General features: G+C 42.6%; 1 protein-coding gene across 3 annotated transcripts in view; it reads left to right on the top strand.

Annotated features, from left to right (window-relative positions):
* The window catches only part of gbe1b (glucan (1,4-alpha-), branching enzyme 1b), a 591,749-nt gene that overhangs the window by 455,647 nt on the left and 123,724 nt on the right, over positions 1 to 12,378 (top strand). The gene's annotated exons all lie outside the window — the stretch shown is intronic.

Raw genomic sequence — 12,378 nt, 5'->3', positions numbered from 1 at the left:
TCCAGACGTTTCGTCACCCTACTAGGTAACATCTGCAGTGGGCCTCCAGGCGAAGCACTGTCCATGATTCCTGCTTTCTGTTTATATGTTTGGGTTTCTTTAGGTTGGTGATGTCATTTCCTGTTCTTTTTCTCAGGGGGTGGTCGATGGAGTCCAATTCGATGTGTGTCTTGATAGAGTTCTGGTTGGAATGCCATGCTTCTAGGAATTCTCGTGCATGTCTGTTTGGCTTGTTCTAAGATGGATGTGTTGTCCCAGTCGAAGTGGTCGCCTTCCTTATCTGTATGTCAGGATACTAGTGAGAGAGGGTCATGTCATTTTTTTGCTAGTTGGTGGTTCACAACAAATCCATCTTACAACAATCCATCTGGTAGGGTGACAAAACGTCTGGAAATGAACCTTCCAGCTAAGCGAGCAAACCTACATCCAGAACCTCAACCTGAGCTACAAATCTTCTCAAAACTCTCTGTGATTACATTATATTGGTGGACTTTAGCTATGGATTTCTTCACAATCTTCCTGGTCTGAAAGGAAAAGGATTGAAATGTGTTAATATAGCTTGGCAGTTCATCATTAGTTCCCAGTGTTTGAGACGACCTCTGGCCACTGCTCTGTGACTTATATGGGACGGCACAGTGGCTCAGTGGTTAGCACTGCAGCCTCACAGCGCCAGGGACTCAAGTTCGTTTCCAGCCTCGAGTAACTGTATGTGGAGTTTGCGTGTTCTCCCCGTGTCTGCTTGGGTTTCCTCCAGGTGCTCCAGTTTCCTCCCACAGTCCACAGATGTGCAGGCCAGGTGAATTGGCCATGCTAAATTGCCCATAGTGTCAGGTGCATGAGTCAGAGGGAAATAGGTCTGGGTGGGTTATTCTTCAGAGGGTCGGTGTGGACTTGTTGGGCTGAAGGCCCTGTAGGAAATCTAATCTAATCTAATCTAATCATCTGTACAGGGCCAGCTGCTACTCTTTTTCAGAATTTCGATAAGCACCTCAAGTTAAAGTTACACCATAGCAACAGGCTATTTGTCCCAACCAGTCAATGCTCCACAAAAGCCACCTCTTATCCTCCTACATCTGTTTTACCAGCTCATCACTTTATTTCTTGTTTTTTCTTTTAACACTATCGCTTCGACTAAAGGCTTCTATAGTACCAACCTCACCATTTTCTCAATAAAACTACTCTGTGCAAAGGTATTTTTTCTATCTTCCTGTTTGAATTCATTACTTATTTATACTGGAAACTGTCTATTCTCAGAGAGCTGAAATAGATACTTCCAGTTCGGCTAGGTATTGAGGCGGCTGCCAGGAACCTATGCAGCTGCGATGCCATTTGCAGTTGAATATCCTGCAGTGTCTTTTCTAATTTACTTTATTTGTGAAGCATGCTCATCCAGGTAACTCACTGGCTGGCTACCAGGAGCAATGGGGAGTATTCTGCAGTTTACAAACTGTACCATTTCTCCAGTATTTTGTACATGTAAACGCTTTGTTCAAACACTAAAATTGAATGATGTCACCAGGGGACTGGATTAGGAATTGCTGCTGAGGGTGACAGATTGTGGACAAAACCAGTCTAATGCTACATAAGGCAGTAAATGGCCCAGAGAGAGGCAGCAAGAAACAAAAATGTTTTAAAAATCTGAAACACACTGCAAGTCAAAAATCACACAACACCAGGTTATAGTCCAACAGGTTTAATTGGAAGCACTAGCTTTCAGAGTGCCGCTCCTTCATCAGGTGGTTGTGATGAACGACCTGTGACAATCACCTGATGAAGGAGCGACGCTCCGAAAGCTAGTGCGCTTCCAATTACACCTGTTGGACTATAACCTAGTGTTGTGTGATTTTTAACTTTGTACACCCCAGTCCAACACCAGTGTCTCCGAATCATGACACTGCAAGTCAGGCAGCTCTGACTGTACTGCAGATAAAAAGTCAAAACCTGAAACATTAGCTCTCTCCACAGATGCTGACAGACCTGCTCAGTATTTTCAGCATTTGTTTTATTTCTGATTCTGAGCATCTGGAATATTTTGCTTTCAGTTTTGGAAAGCTGTCTGTGTCTGACTATTGACTAGCACAGCAGGCTGGTGACCAGTTCTCTCAGTGATACCATTGCAACACTCACTGTTTAGAAAGTGCAGTCTTGAATAAAGCAAAAATATACTTATTGATCTAATCTCCATGTAGTTTTTTTTTCCTAAAGGTTTGTTGTGTTCTGTGATAAAACTTTAACTATTTCCTAGAAATTCTTTCGTAATCCTGCAACATAGGGAATGGTGGAGAATAAGGAATTCCCCTTTACAGTCACTGACCCACAAGTCCATTGATAAACTACAAGTGTATTGATAGCGTGACAATACTATAGCTTTAAGAGGTGGATTTTGTCCTGGTATTTTTATGGAGAGGGGTTGAGATACAGGTGGAAAGCTGTCTGTTCTGACCCAATAAAGTAAACAGCTTGTGTAAGGCCTTGGTTTTTGTTTTAAAAGGTTGAACAAATGGAAAAGTCATGGATGTGTGGAGTCATGCACCCACAGAATTAGAGTTTTAGTTTAGTTTTCAGTAACTGTTGAGGCTTTGAAGCTGTCATAGTCTTTTCTTGCTTCAGCAAAATGTTTAAATTCTCTCTTTCTGCACGATTTTTATCTTCATGTTCGTTCCTCCTGGATTGGAGATACATTGCATGTAAGACAGTCTATTTTACTGAATTTGCCTTTGCCCAGGGTGTGTTTATATGCAGTTAGCATATCAAAATAGTTGTTGTTTAGTAATTATATAAATTATTATTCTATAAGGTTTTTCCAATAGAGTTAAAGTTCAATCAATTCTTCTTTGTTTTGTTTGTATTTTAACTGTAAGGTAAAAATAAACTATGGTTTGTTTAAGGTGGAGTAATGTGGCTAATCGAGTTACATCTCAAACATAGCACCTTACACTTGCCTTTAAATAAGATAAAAAGTTAAAGTGTAGGCTATCTCCTTGATATATATGAAGGGAGTTTGGTCTGGTCCATAACAACAGAGTAAAGCCTCCTCTACACTGTCCCCATCAAAGACTCCCAGGACAGATACAGCGAGGGGTTAGATACAGAGTAGCACTCCCTCTGCACTGTTTCCATCAAACACATTCAGGTGAGGGACAGTGTGTAAACCTCCCTCCTCACTGTTTTGTCAAGCCCCCAGTTGAAGATAAATGGATCAGTTTTCTTACCAACAGTACAATGGTCTGAGGAAAGCCTTTGTGCCTATGGATTTTAATTCAGCCAGTGAGCATTCAGTAACAACATTCTGCTGCTCTAGAGAATAAATATACTTAACACAACAATAATGAGTTTGTTCTCACTAAACTGGTAGGACCTGGATCCTGATAATCTCTCACTTAATGACTTTTGGAATTGTCACCCAGAGATTTTGGCACAACCTGAGCTTGAAACAGCATACATTATGTGAATTGTTTTATGAGTATTTTGATTCATCTGTCATGATTTTGGGAAAAGGAAAACTCAGGTCTCATAAAGTCTGTCGAGTTAAATAAAAGGGAGAAATATGGTGACATGTCTGAATCATTTACGTCAGTTAATTTGAGCTGTACTGGATGTACTGATGGAGGAATGACAACAAATTTAACAGGCTCAAAACCGCATATTGTTTGTTCTCTGTATTAAAACATGTAATGATGTTTTGAATATGGTTATTCAATATAATACTTCCTGTACAATTTTAGTGCAGATTGTTTGGAGTCTTGACAGTCGTGATGCAGAAGTGGCCTGCTAGATTGCTTCATAATTCAATTGCTGCAGAACAGCCTGAACATTAAGATACTGAGTGGGTGGAAAGACTTACATAGAGTGGTTAAAATGCATTTGGGAAAAGAAGCAAAAAAGACACTGTAAAATTCTGGACCCAGCAAGGCTATTAATTTCTGTGGAGCCACACAGCTTTGAAGCAAGATTAAAAGCACAAGATAATGTTATTATCAATTTCCTAATGAACAGGTAATTGCAGTTCATTCACTTTCATTGGGGAAGAAAACATTTACGTTTTGCAAGCTGCTACTTTGTTAGGCTGGCAGCTGCTTAAATGATGGCAGTGTGTTTAGTTGAGTTTCAGGTGCCCGTTGAGGCCGTTCGGAAGAAATACCACACCTGCTTATAAGTGGTTCGTGTTTCAATTTCCACTTTATTGAAGCTGCTGAAAAAAAATCAACCTCATTCCCTAGCAAAGTTCTGAGGGAACTATTCAACAAAAAACTGTTCAAAGTGTTCTCTTTCAAATTATTTTGTGTGGAGGTCCTGCCTGTCGGCTCGAATACACTTACCCATGCCATTGTTTTGAAGAGCTCTGCTCTTCGGATGCTGCCTTAACTGCTGTGCTTTTCCAGCACCACTCTATTCCAGAATCTGGTTTCCAGCATCTGCAGTCATTGTTTTTACCCCACTGTTTTGAAGAGGAACAATAGTCCTCTAGTTAATATTTATCCTTTGGCCAATAGAATTAAATTGGGCCATCTAGTTATGTGATCTTGCTGTGCTCAAATTAGCCACTGCATTTCCTACATTTCAATGATAAATGCACCTCAAAAGTGGCTTTGTGACTGAAAATTGCTTTGAGATGTCTTGAGATTATGAAAGGTGCTATATAAGTACAGGTTCCTTTTTAGTGCTGCGTACAGTGCAAAACAGAACAGGTTGATCTCTGTTAGGAGAAAGTGAGGACTGCAGATGCTGGAGATCAGAATCAAGAATGTGGTGCTGGAAAAGCACAGCAGATCAGGCAGCATCCAGGGAACAGGAGAATCAGTGTTTCAGGCATAAGCCCTTCACCAGGAAGGTTGACCTCTGTTGCTTACTACAGCTGTTTAAAGCACCTCTCTTTCACACCTAAGTTGCTGCACTTCAGCCGTAAACAATGACATTGACTCCATAAAGTATAAGGATTAATATAAGACCATTAAAAAAAGGAGCAGAATTCGGCCATTTGGTCTATCAAGTCTTCTCCACCATTTGAACATGGCAAACATGCTTCTCAACCCCATTCTCCTGCCTTCTCCCCATAACCCTTGATCCCCTTACTAATCAAGAACCTATCCATCAGTATCCTAAATACACAATGACTTGGCCTCCACAGCCCTCTGCTTTGTCAGAAGTACATTCCTGCTCTTGTATTCCAGCCCGCTTGAAATGAATGCTAGCATTGCATTTGCTTTCCAAACTGCCACATGAACCTGCAGGTTAACCTTAAGAGAATTCTGAACTAAGACTTTAAAGTCCCTGTCAGCTTCCTATTTTCAGTTTTTCCCTATTTAGAAAATAATTTGTACATCTATTCTCCCGACCAAACTGCAATACCTCACACTTGCTTACACTTTATTCCATCTGCAACTTCTTTGCCCACTGTCCCTGCCTGTCCAAGTCCTTCTGCAGCCTCCCCGCTTTCTTAACACTACTTGTTCTTCCACCTATCTTTGTGTCATCTGCAAATCTAGCAATACTGCAGTCAGTTTCTTCATTCAGATTATTAATGTTTAACATGAATTGTTGTGGTCCCAATTGTTGGTGACCCCTCAGAAGTCCACAAGTTCTGAAGTTGGGTCACTGGACCCGAAAGGTTAATTCTCTGTTCTCCCCACATTTGCTGCCGGGCCTGCTGAGCTTTTCCAGCGATTTTTGTTTTTGTTTGTTTGTTTGTTTCTGACTTTCAGCATCCACAGTTAGAGTCATAGAGATGTACAGCACAGAAACAGACTTTTCGGTCCAACTCGTCCATGCCGACCAGATATCCCAACCCAATCTAGTCCCGTTTGCCAGCACTTGGTCCATATCCCTGTAAACCCTTCCTATTTATATACCCATCCAGATGCTTTTCAAATGTTGCAATTGTACCAGCCTCCACCACTTCCTCTGGCAGCTCATTCCATACATGCACAACCCTCTGTGTGAACAAGTTGCCCCTTAGATTCCTTTTACATCTTTCCCCTCTCACCCTAAACTTATGTCCTCCAGTTCTGGACTCCCCCACCCCAGGGAAAAGACTGTCTATTCTTCCTATCGATGCCCCTCATGATTTTATGAACCTCTATAAGGTCTCCCCTCAGCCTCTGATGCTCCAGGGAAAACAGCTCCACCCTAGATTAGATTAGATGCCCTGCAGTATGAAAACAGGCCCTTTGACCCAACAAGTCCACACCGACCATCCAAAGAGTAACTTACCCAGACCCATTCCCATTCCCCTACACTATATTTACCCCTGACTAACGCACCGGACACTATGGGCAAATTAACACGGTCAATTCCCCTGACCAGCACATCTTTGGATTGTGGGAGGAAACTCACACATACACGTGGTGAATGTGCAAACTCCAAACAAACAGTCACCCAATGCAGCAGTGCTAACTACTGAGCAACTGTGCTGTTCTCCAAACCAGGCCCGTTCTACCTCTCCCTTTGGTTCAAATCCTCCAACCCTGGCAACATTCTTGTGAATCCTTTCTGAATCCTTTCAAGTTTTACAATATCTTTCTGATAGGAAGGAGACCAGAATTGCACGCAGTATTCCAAAAATGGCCTGACCAGCATCCTGTACAGTCGCAACATGACCTCCCAACACCTATACTCAATACTCTGACTGATAATGGAAAGCATACTAAACACATTCTTCACTATCCTCTCTACCTGCGACTCCACTTTCAAGGAGCTATGAACCTGCACTCCAAGGTCTCTTTGTTCAACAACACTCTCTAGGAACTTACCATTAAGTGTATTAGTCCTGCTAAGATTTGCTTTTCCAAACTGCAGTACCTCACTATTGTCTAAATTAAACTCCATCTGCCACTCCTCAGCCCATTGGTTCATCTGATCAAGATCCCATTGTAGTCTGAGGTAACCCTCTTCGCTGTCCACTACACCTCCAATTTTGGTGTCATCTGCAAACTTACTAACTATGCCTCCTATGTTTGTGTCCAAATCGTGTCCAAATGGTGAAAAGTAGAGGACCCTGGACCAATCCTTGTGGTACTCGACTGGTCACAGGCCTCCAGCTTGAAAAACAACCTTCCACCACCACCCTCTGTCTTCTGCATTCAAGCCAGTTCTGTATCCAACTGGCTAGTTCTCCCTGTATTCCATGAGATCTAATCTTGCTAATCAGTTTCCCATTGGGAATCTTGTTGAACTCTTTACTGAAACCCATATAGCTCATGTCCACCGCTCTGCCCTCATCAATCCTCTTTGTTACCTATTTAGGAAACTCAACCAACTTTGTGAGACATGATTTCCCTCACACAAAGTCCTGTTGATTGTCCCTAATCAGTCTTTGCCTTTCCAAATACTTGTAAATCCTGTCCCTCAGTATTCCCTCCAACAACTTGCCCACCACTAATGTCAGGCTCGCTGGTCTATAGTTCCCTGGTTTTTTTCCTTACCACCTTTCTTAAATAGTAATACCACGTTAGCCAACCTCCAGTCTTCTGGCACGCCACCTGTGACTATCAATGATACAAATATCTCAGCAAGGTGCCCAGCAATCACTTCCCTGGCTTCCCGTAGAGTTCTAAGGACACCTGATCAGATTCTGCAGATTTATCCACCTTTATGCGTTTCAGGACATGCAGCACTTACTCCTCTGTAATATGGACATTTTTCAAGATGTCACCATCTATTTCTCTACATTCTATATCTTCCATGTCCTTTTCCATTGTAAACACTGATACAAAATACTCATTTAGTATCTCCCCCATCTCCTGCGGCTCCACACAAAGGCCGCCTCGCTGGTCTTTGAGGAGCCCTATTTTCTCCCTAGATGCCCTTTTGTCCTGAATGTATTTGTAAAAATGCTTTTGATTCTCTTGAACCCTATTTGCCAAAGCTATCTCATGTCCCCTTTTTGCCCTTCACCTCTGGGATTATTTGGATTTCTTCATTTGAAATGAACAAATCCCTAGATCTGATATCAACCCTTACAGCATATACATAAAAATCAGTGAAGACATTGCAGGAGTGAAGTTCATCATTTTCCAACGTGCTCTACCTAGTTTCAAGAATTTCTGATGAAGGGCTTATACCCGAAACATTGATTCTCCTGCTCCTCAGATGCTGCCTGACCTGCTGTACTCTTCCAGCACCACACTCTCGACTCTGATCTCCAGCATCTGCAGTCCTCACTTTCACCTAGTTTCATGAATGGCACCTTTTGGATTAAAAATGCCACTCTATTAATTAAAAAGGGAAGAAGAGAGAAAGCAGGTAATTGCAGTCCTGCCAATTTAATGTAACTGGTGAGGAAATTACTGGATTCTGTCATCAAGTGCAGAGTGTCTCAGCATGTGAACAAGTTAGAACAGGTCAAGGAGAATCTCCATGGATGAATGTGCAGTATGCCAGACAAATGTCATTGAGTTACTTCTGCAGAGGCTACAAACCATCTCAACAGGGGAGTGTCTACATATGCGGACAAATGGAATTAGACATTTGATAGATGTTTTCTATCAGCCTGAACAGAGTTGTCATTACACACCTCTAGAGAAGGTGGGACTTGAATCCAGCCATCTTGGCTCAGAGGTAGGGACACTTCCACGATGCGATAAGTTACTAAATATAACAGATTTCAATCTCTTTCACTAGTGAGCAGGGACAACACCTGACTCCTCTTCCAAGGATAATAAAGAAATAGCAAAAATGAATTGTAGTTAAGTTTGTGACGTGGGTCAGTAATTGGTTTGAGGGAGGAGATGTAAAGTAGGATGAAGGAGTAATGTTCTGATTGCCAGGTTGTGACAAGTGATGGCCTTCTGAAAGTTACACTGGGCCATCAGCTCTTCATATACGTTCATGACCCCTCTAAAGGTGCAGAGAGTTCTTTAGCCAGATTTACAGATGCAACAATGAAGAGACACAGTAATTGGTATGGATTAGAGCCACAAGTTACATAGGAACCAAAGCCTTCATGGAACTCTGATTCAGCTTAAGCATTGTTTCAATTCAGGGACAAGGTTTCAGCAAGGCTCTCAAGGCTTTGGAGAGGGTACAAGAGACCTTTGCTCAAATGATGCTCTGGATGAGGGATCATGATGAAGTGGATAGACTGAGGAATCTGGAATTGTTTCCTTCAGTGAAGAAGGTGAAGTAGAGATTTGACAGGTGTTCAAAATCACAATTACTTTTGATAAATTAAATGAAGAGCAAGTGTTTACAGTGGCAGGAGAGTCGGTAAGCAGAGAATACAAATGTAAACTGATTGGCGAAAGATCCAGATGTGACTTGAGATTTCTTTTCAGTGTAGCATGTTGTTGTGAACTGGATTGTGCTGCCTGAAAGGGCAGTGGAAGCAGACTCCATAGGAACTTCCAAAAAGGAATTGGATAGTTAAATGGGAAGGAACTGCCAGGGTTCTGAGGAACAGCTAATGTAAATGAAGAAGTACTAATCCAGCCCTGTGCTCTCTCAGCCTGTAGTAAATTACACACTTGAGTTTTCGGAAGAAATCTAAAAATTGGAGGAGGCCAAAATAAATCATCCACTTCGCATTTCTGGCTAAACATCGCAGTGAGTGCTTCAGCCTTATCTTTGACACTGATGTGCTGGGCTCCTCTATCATTGAGGATTGGGATATTTGTGGAGCCACTTCCTCCTCTTCCTGAGAGTTTTTTAATTGACCACCTGCATTAATACTGGATGTGACCTGACAAAACAGTATCTAATTACTAGAAGTTAAAGAACATTTTTAACAACGTTTCAAATCCTGGTTAAAGAATTTCACTGCAGGTGACATTTTTTGGTTCCTTGAAAGTAAGGAGTCTCCTATGGTCATTTCCTTCAAATTTCTGTAAACCATGTTCACTAATTTAATGCTTAAAAATGTGTTGCTGGAAAAGTGCAGCAGGTCAGGCAGCATCAAAGGAACAGGAGAATCGACATTTCAGGCATAAGCCCTTCTTCAGGAATGAGGAGGATGTGCCAAGCAGACTAAGATAAAAGGTAGGGGGGAGGGACTTGGGGGAGGGGCGTTGGGAATGCGATAGGTGGAAGGAGGTTAAGGTGAGGGTGATAGGCCAGAGAGGGGGTGGGGACGGAGAGGTCGGGAAGAAGATTGCAGGTCAAGAAGGCGGTGCTGAGTCTGAGGGTTGGGACTGAGAAAAGGTGGGGGGAGGGGAAATGAGAAAGCTGGAGAAATCTGGATTCATCCACAAGGGACCTGAAGAAGGGCTTATGCCCGAAACGTCGATTCTCCTGCTCCTTTGATGCTGTCTCACCTGCTGTGCTTTTCCAGCAACACATTTTTAAGCTCTGATCTCCAGCATCTGCAGTCCTCACTTCCTCCTCACTAATTTAATCGACTGGACTACACTAAAAATGAGGTTGGGGTTGATCTGCCCACTCCACAGTGGAGTCAGTAAGGGAGGAGTGTTGTGTGTAAACTTGTGTCTATATTGATATCCTGTGCCATTGAAGATTGTTGGGAGTAGAAGCAGAGATCTCTGGTTTAAAATTTCACCATCCCAACTTGGCAAAAATCGAGTCTGATGCTTCCTTTTCAGATGAAGATCTGAGCATAAGACAATCATGAATAAATAAAATTGAGAATTCAGAAGAAACATCTTTACCCAGCAAGTGGTGGGAATAAGGAACTCATGAGCACTGGGAATGGTTGGGATGAACAGAATAGATTTAAAACAATGCTTGATAAATGCATGAAGGAGAAAAGAATAGAATCGGTTCCCATCATTCGGCTGAGTGAGACTGAACCTTCCTGGTTCCATTCTTTTCAATCTGTTGTCACTGGAGAGTTACTTACAAGTGCTTCTCTTCCAGCTTCCATTCCATTCTGTCTGGGTCTCCACCTAAAGGTCTATCCTTGCTCCTTCCTATTACTCATCAACATTCCACCCATTGGAGATATCATTGACAAACACAGTGTGATTTTTTTAAAGTGCTTTCTGACAAGACCCAGATCAACCTCACCACCACCTCTTTCAACTGCTCCACTGTTGCTAAATTATCAGATTGTAGCCATCGACTTTGGTTCCTACTCCAACTCTGTTCCTGAACTCGCAAATCCATCCCCATCCCTGGCACCTGTCCAAGACTAAACCTTTCTGAGTGCAACTGTGCTGTGGTAAACTTCTGCACCATTCCGAAAACCACATGTTTTCACCTGTGCAGTGTCACCTGACATTGACCCTGTCTCAGCTCATCCGCTAAAACTCTCATTCGTGCCTTCGTCACATAATGTAATCTGTAGATTACCTAAAATCTTCCCATCTGTATGCTAATTTACACCTGGGTCATGATTAGAGTGGTACTGGAAAAGCACAGCAGGTCAGGCAGCATCTGAGGAGCAGGAAAATCAGGAAGGCTCCTGCCTGAAATGTCAATTTTCCTGCATGGATGTTGCCTGACCTGCTGTGCTTTTCCAGCACCACTCTAATCTTGACGCTGATCTCCAACATCTGCAGTCCTCACTTTCTCTTTGCTAATTTACACCTGTTCACCTAGCATCTTCATTAACTTACATCTGCTACTGGTCAAGGGAAATTATGATTTCAAAACTTCTATTCTTATTTAAATTGTTCCATCCTCTCCCTAATTATAGACTCATAGACATTTACAGTGGCTACAATCAGCCCATCATGTACACACTGGTTGTCAAAAATGTGACTGCACTAATCTCATTTTTCAGCTTTGGGCCCAAAGTCCCAGAGGGTTTCTGACTTGACCACCCTTTCACAGTCGAAAAGTGGGGCGCTGGAAAAGCACAGCATATCAGGAACTAGGAGAAAGTGAGGACTGCAGATGCTGGAGAGGAAGAGTTCCAGTCTTCCATTAGAAATAAGGTGGATCAGCTTGAGGCTCATTTTGGAAATTGGCAGTTAAGATGTTGTGGGGATAACGGAGATGTGGCTTCAAGTGGACAGGGCCTGGGAAATGAATATTCAAGGCTATACATGCTGTCGTAAGGACAGACTGACAGGCAGAGGGGGTGGGGTGGCCCTGTTGGTAAGGAATGATATTTAGTCCCTTGTGCAGGAGGACCTAGAATGTGCAGGGATGTAGAGTCAGTATGGATAGAGCTGTGAAATTCTAAGGGGAGAAAGACCCTCATGGGGGTTATCTATAGGCCCCCAAACAGTAGTCTGGATGTAGGGTGTAAGTTGAATAAGGAGCTGAAATTGGCCTGTCGCAAAGATATTACTACAGTTGTTATGAGGGATTTCAACATGCAGGTAAACTGGGAGAATCAGGATGGTACTGGACCTCAAGAAAGGGAGTTTGTGGAGTGCCTCCGAGATGGATTCTTAGAACAGCTGGTGCTGGAACCTACTAGGGAGAAGGCAATTCTGGATCTGGTGTTGTGCAATGAACCGGATTTGACCAGGGACTTCA

The sequence above is a fragment of the Chiloscyllium punctatum genome, chromosome 15, assembly GCF_047496795.1.
Source record: "Chiloscyllium punctatum isolate Juve2018m chromosome 15, sChiPun1.3, whole genome shotgun sequence".
In the NCBI taxonomy this organism is placed as follows: domain Eukaryota; kingdom Metazoa; phylum Chordata; class Chondrichthyes; order Orectolobiformes; family Hemiscylliidae; genus Chiloscyllium; species Chiloscyllium punctatum.
The sequence above is the reverse complement of the archived record's forward strand: the minus strand, read 5'-3'. Positions and strand labels throughout refer to the sequence as shown.